Source organism: Narcine bancroftii, unplaced genomic scaffold, assembly GCF_036971445.1.
Source record: "Narcine bancroftii isolate sNarBan1 unplaced genomic scaffold, sNarBan1.hap1 Scaffold_256, whole genome shotgun sequence".
NCBI classification, from domain to species: Eukaryota; Metazoa; Chordata; class Chondrichthyes; order Torpediniformes; family Narcinidae; genus Narcine; species Narcine bancroftii.
Window position 1 is genome coordinate 144,579 of NW_027211991.1, and position 6,286 is coordinate 150,864.

The window sequence follows — 6,286 nt, forward strand, 5'->3', positions numbered from 1 at the left end:
CCCTGGCTCTTTCCCTGGCTCTTTCCCTGCCCTTGTTTCCCCACATCTCTTTTCCCCCCTCTGATTCACCCCCTTTTAATTTCAGCCTCTGATTCCCCGCCTGTGGTTCCCCGCCTCTGATTCCCCGCCTCTCTTTCCCTGCCACTATTTTCGTGCCTCTTTCTCTGCCTCTCTTTTCCCACATCTCATTTCCGCCCACTGATTCTCCGCCTCTGATTCCCCGCCTCTGATTCCCCGCCTCTGATTCCCCGCCTCTGATTCCCCGCCTCTGATTCCCTGCCTCTGATTCCCTTCCTCTGATTCCCCGACTCTGATTCCCCGCCTCTGATTCCCCACCTCTGATTCCCCGACTCTAATTCCCTGACACTGATTCCCCGACTCTGATTCCCCGACTCTGATTCCCCGACTCCGATTCCCTGCTTCAGTCTCTGACACTTTCCCCGCCTCCCTTTCGCCGCCTCTCTTTTCCCACATCTCTATTCCCCCCTCTGATTCCACGCCTCTGATTCCCCGCCTCAGATTCCCCACCTCAGATTCCCCGCCTCAGATTCCCTGCCTCTGATTCCCCACCTCTATTTCCTTGCGTCTTTCCCTGCCTCTCTTTCCCCACATCTCTTTCCCCGCCTCTGATTCCCCGCCTTGAATTCCCCACATCTGATACTCCGCCTCTCTTTCCCTGCGTCTATTTCCGCGCCTCTTTCCCTGCCTCTCTTTCCCCACATCTCTTTTCCACCCTCTGATTCCCCGCTTCTGATTCCCCGCCTCCGTTTCTCCGACTCTGTTTCCCTGCCTCCGATTCCCTGCTTCAGAGTCCCTGGCTCTTTCCATGCCTCTCTTTCCCCACATTTCTTTTCCCCCTTCTGATTCTCCCCCTTTCAATCTCAGCCTCTGATTTCCCACCTCAGAATCCCCACCTCAAATTCCCCGCCTCTGATTCCCCGCCTCTGCTTCCCCGCCTCTGCTTCCCCGCCTCTGCTTCCCCGCCTCTGCTTCCCCGCCTCTACTTCCCCGCCTCTGCTTCCCCGCCTCTGATTCCCCGCCTCTGATTCCCCGCCTCTGATTCCCCGCCTCTGATTCCCCGCCTCTGATTCCCCGCCTCTGATTCCCTGCCTCTCTTTCCCTGCCACTATTTTCGTGCCTCCTTCTCTGCTTCTCTTTCCCCACATCTCTTTTCCTGCCTCTGATGCCCCGCCTCGGATTTTCCACCTCAGATTCCCCACATCTGATACCCCGCCTCTCTTTCCCTGCGTCTATTTCCGCGCCTCTTTCCCTGCCTCTCTTTCCCCACATCTCTTTCCCCGCCTCTGATTCCCCGCCTCGGATTCCCCACATCTGATACCCCGCCTCTCTTTCCCTGCGTCTATTTCCGCGCCTCTTTCCCCGCCTCTCTTTTCCCACATCTCTTTCCCCGCCTCTGATTCCCCGCCTCTGATTCCCCGCCTCTGATTCCTCGCCTCTGATTTCCCGCCTCTCTTTCCGTGCCTCTTTCCCGGCCTCTCTTTCCCCACATCTCTTTTCCTGCCTCTGATTCCACGCCTCGGATTCCACGCCTCTGATTCCCCGCCTCAGATTCTCCACCTCAAATTCCCCGCTTCTGATACCACGACTCTGATTCCCCGCCTCTCATTTCCCACCTCTCTTTCCGTGCCTCTTTCCCCGCCTCTCTTTCCTTGCCTCTTTCCCTGCCTCTCTTTCTCCACATCTCTTTCCCCACCTCTGATTCCCCGCCTCGGATCCCCCACATCTGATACCCTGCCTCTCTTTCCCTGCGTCTATTTCCACGCCTCTTTCTCTGCCTCTCTTTCCCCACATCTCTTTTCCGCCCTCTGATTCCCCGCCTCTGATTCCCCGCCTCTGATTCCTTGCCTCTGATTCCCCGCCTCTGATTCCCCACCTCTGATTTCCCGCCTCTCTTTCCGTGCCTCTTTCCCGGCCTCTCTTTTCCCACATCTCATTTCCGCCCACTGATTCCCCGCCTCTGATTCCCCGCCTCTGATTCCCCGCCTCTGATTCCCCGCCTCTGATTCTCCGCCTCTGATTCCCTGCCTCTGATTCCCCGCCTCTGATTCCCCGCCTCCATTTCTCCGACTCCGATTCCCTGCTTCAGAGTCTCTGATTCTTTCCCCGCCTCCCTTTCGCCGCCTCTCTTTTCCCACATCTCTATTCCCCGCTCTGATTCCCCGCCTCTGATTCCCCGCCTCTGCTTCCCCGCCTCTGATTCCCCGCCTCTGATTCCCCGCCTCTGATTCCCCGCCTCTGATTCCCCGCCTCTGATTCCCCGCCTCTGATTCCCCGCCTCTGATTCCCCGCCTCTGATTCCCCGCCTCTGATTCCCCGCCTCTGATTCCCCGCCTCTGATTCCCTGCCTCTCTTTCCCTGCCACTATTTTCGTGCCTCATTCTCTGCCTCTCTTTTCCCACATCTCTTTCCCCGCCTCTGATTCCCCGCCTCAGATTCCCCACCTCAGATAATACGACTCTGATTCCCCGCCTCTCATTTCCCACCTCTCTTTCCGTGCCTCTTTCCCCGCCTCTCTTTCCTTGCCTCTTTCCCTGCCTCTCTTTCTCCACATCTCTTTCCCCACCTCTGATTCCCCGCCTCGGATCCCCCACATCTGATACCCCGCCTCTCTTTCCCTGCGTCTATTTCCAGGCCTCTTTCTCTGCCTCTCTTTCCCCACATCTCTTTTCTGCCCTCTGATTCCCCGCCTCTGATTTCCCGCCTCTGATTCCCCGCCTCTGATTCCCTGCCTCTCTTTCCCTGCCACTATTTTCGTGCCTCCTTCTCTGCCTCTCTTTTCCCACATCTCATTTCCGCCCTCTGATTCCCCACCTCTGATTCCACGCTGCCTTTTCTCCGCCTCTGATACACCTCCTCTGAGTCCAAGCCTCTGATTCCCCGCCTCTGATTCCCCGCCTCTGATTCCCCACCTCTGATTTCCCACCTCTCTTTCCGTGCCTCTTTCCCGGCCTCTCTTTCCCCACATCTCTTTTCCTGCCTCTGATTCCCCGCCTCGGATTCCCCGCATCTGATACCCCTCCTCTCTTTCACTGCGTCTATTTCCACGCCTCTTTCTCTGCCTCTCTTTCCCCACATCTCTTTTCTGCCCTCTGATTCCCCACCTCTGATTCCCCGCCTCTGATTCCCCGCCTCTGATTCCCCGCCTCTGATTCCCCTCCTCTGATTCCCCTCCTCTGATTCCCCGCCTCTGATTCTCCTCCTCTGATTCCCCTCCTCTGATTCCCCGCCTCTGATTCCCCTCCTCTGATTCCCCGCCTCTGATTCCCCGCCTCTGATTCCCCACCTCTGATTTCCCACCTCTCTTTCCGTGCCTCTTTCCCGGCCTCTCTTTCCCCACATCTCTTTTCCTGCCTCTGATTCCCCGCCTCGGATTCCCCGCATCTGATACCCCTCCTCTCTTTCACTGCGTCTATTTCCACGCCTCTTTCTCTGCCTCTCTTTCCCCACATCTCTTTTCTGCCCTCTGATTCCCCACCTCTGATTCCCCGCCTCTGATTCCCCGCCTCTGATTCCCCGCCTCTGATTCCCCTCCTCTGATTCCCCACCTTAGATTCCCCGCCTCTGATTCCACGCCTCTGATTCCCCGCCTCTGATTCCCCGCCTCTGATTCCTTGCCTCGGATTGCACACATCTGATACCCCGCCTCTCTTTCTCTGCCTCTCTTTCCCCACATCTCTTTTCCGTCCTCTGATTCCCCGCTTCTGATTCCCCGCTTCTGATTCCCCGCCTCCATTTCTCCGACTCTGATTCCCTTCCTCTGTTTCCCTGCCACCGATTCCCTGCCTCCGATTCCCTGCTTCAGAGTCCCTGGCTCTTTCCCTGGCTCTTTCCCTGCCTCTCTTTCCCCACATCTCTTTCCCCGCCTGTGATTCCCCGCCTCTGATTCCCTGCCTCTCTTTCCCTGCCACTATTTTCGTGCCTCATTCTCTGCCTCTCTTTTCCCACATCTCTTTCCCCACCTCTGATTCCCCGACTCTGATTCCCCGACTCTGATTCCCCGACTCAGATTCCCTGTTTCAGAGTCTCTGACTCTTTCCCCGCCTCCCTTTCGCCGCCTCTCTTTTCCCACATCTCTATTCCCCCCTCTGATTCCACGCCTCTGATTCCCCGCCTCAGATTCGCCGCCTCAGATTCCCTGCCTCTGGATCTCCGCCTCTGATTCCCTGCCTCTGATTCCCCACCTCTATTTCCTTGCCTCTTTCCCTGCCTCTCTTTCCCCACATCTCTTTCCCCGCCTCTGATTCCCCGCCTTGAATTCCCCACATCTGATACTCCGCCTCTCTTTCCCTGCGTCTATTTCCGCGCCTCTTTCCCTGCCTCTCTTTCCCCACATCTCTTTTCCGCCCTCTGATTCCCCGCCTCTGATTCCCCGCCTCTGATTCCTTGCCTCTGATTCCCCGCCTCTGATTCCCCACCTCTGATTTCCCGCCTCTCTTTCCGTGCCTCTTTCCCGGCCTCTCTTTCCCCACATCTCTTTTCCTGCCTCTGATTCCCCGCCTCGGATTCCCCGCATCTGATACCCCTCCTCGCTTTCACTGCGTCTATTTCCACGCCTCTTTCTCTGCCTCTCTTTTCCCACATCTCATTTCCGCCCACTGATTCCCCGCCTCTGATTCCCCGCCTCTGATTCCCCGCCTCTGATTCCCCGCCTCTGATTCTCCGCCTCTGATTCCCCGCCTCTGATTCCCCGCCTCTGCTTCCCCGCCTCTGATTCCCCGCCTCTGATTCCCCGCCTCTGATTCCCCGCCTCTGATTCCCCGCCTCTGATTCCCCGCCTCTGATTCCCTGCCTCTCTTTCCCTGCCACTATTTTCGTGCCTCATTCTCTGCCTCTCTTTTCCCACATCTCTTTCCCCGCCTCTGATTCCCCGCCTCAGATTCCCCACCTCAGATAATACGACTCTGATTCCCCGCCTCTCATTTCCCACCTCTCTTTCCGTGCCTCTTTCCCCGCCTCTCTTTCCTTGCCTCTTTCCCTGCCTCTCTTTCTCCACATCTCTTTCCCCACCTCTGATTCCCCGCCTCGGATCCCCCACATCTGATACCCCGCCTCTCTTTCCCTGCGTCTATTTCCAGGCCTCTTTCTCTGCCTCTCTTTCCCCACATCTCTTTTCTGCCCTCTGATTCCCCGCCTCTGATTTCCCGCCTCTGATTCCCCGCCTCTGATTCCCTGCCTCTCTTTCCCTGCCACTATTTTCGTGCCTCCTTCTCTGCCTCTCTTTTCCCACATCTCATTTCCGCCCTCTGATTCCCCACCTCTGATTCCACGCTGCCTTTTCTCCGCCTCTGATACACCTCCTCTGAGTCCAAGCCTCTGATTCCCCGCCTCTGATTCCCCGCCTCTGATTCCCCACCTCTGATTTCCCACCTCTCTTTCCGTGCCTCTTTCCCGGCCTCTCTTTCCCCACATCTCTTTTCCTGCCTCTGATTCCCCGCCTCGGATTCCCCGCATCTGATACCCCTCCTCTCTTTCACTGCGTCTATTTCCACGCCTCTTTCTCTGCCTCTCTTTCCCCACATCTCTTTTCTGCCCTCTGATTCCCCACCTCTGATTCCCCGCCTCTGATTCCCCGCCTCTGATTCCCCGCCTCTGATTCCCCTCCTCTGATTCCCCTCCTCTGATTCCCCGCCTCTGATTCTCCTCCTCTGATTCCCCTCCTCTGATTCCCCGCCTCTGATTCCCCTCCTCTGATTCCCCGCCTCTGATTCCCCGCCTCTGATTCCCCACCTCTGATTTCCCACCTCTCTTTCCGTGCCTCTTTCCCGGCCTCTCTTTCCCCACATCTCTTTTCCTGCCTCTGATTCCCCGCCTCGGATTCCCCGCATCTGATACCCCTCCTCTCTTTCACTGCGTCTATTTCCACGCCTCTTTCTCTGCCTCTCTTTCCCCACATCTCTTTTCTGCCCTCTGATTCCCCACCTCTGATTCCCCGCCTCTGATTCCCCGCCTCTGATTCCCCGCCTCTGATTCCCCTCCTCTGATTCCCCACCTTAGATTCCCCGCCTCTGATTCCACGCCTCTGATTCCCCGCCTCTGATTCCCCGCCTCTGATTCCTTGCCTCGGATTGCACACATCTGATACCCCGCCTCTCTTTCTCTGCCTCTCTTTCCCCACATCTCTTTTCCGTCCTCTGATTCCCCGCTTCTGATTCCCCGCTTCTGATTCCCCGCCTCCATTTCTCCGACTCTGATTCCCTTCCTCTGTTTCCCTGCCACCGATTCCCTGCCTCCGATTCCCTGCTTCAGAGTCCCTGGCTCTTTCCCT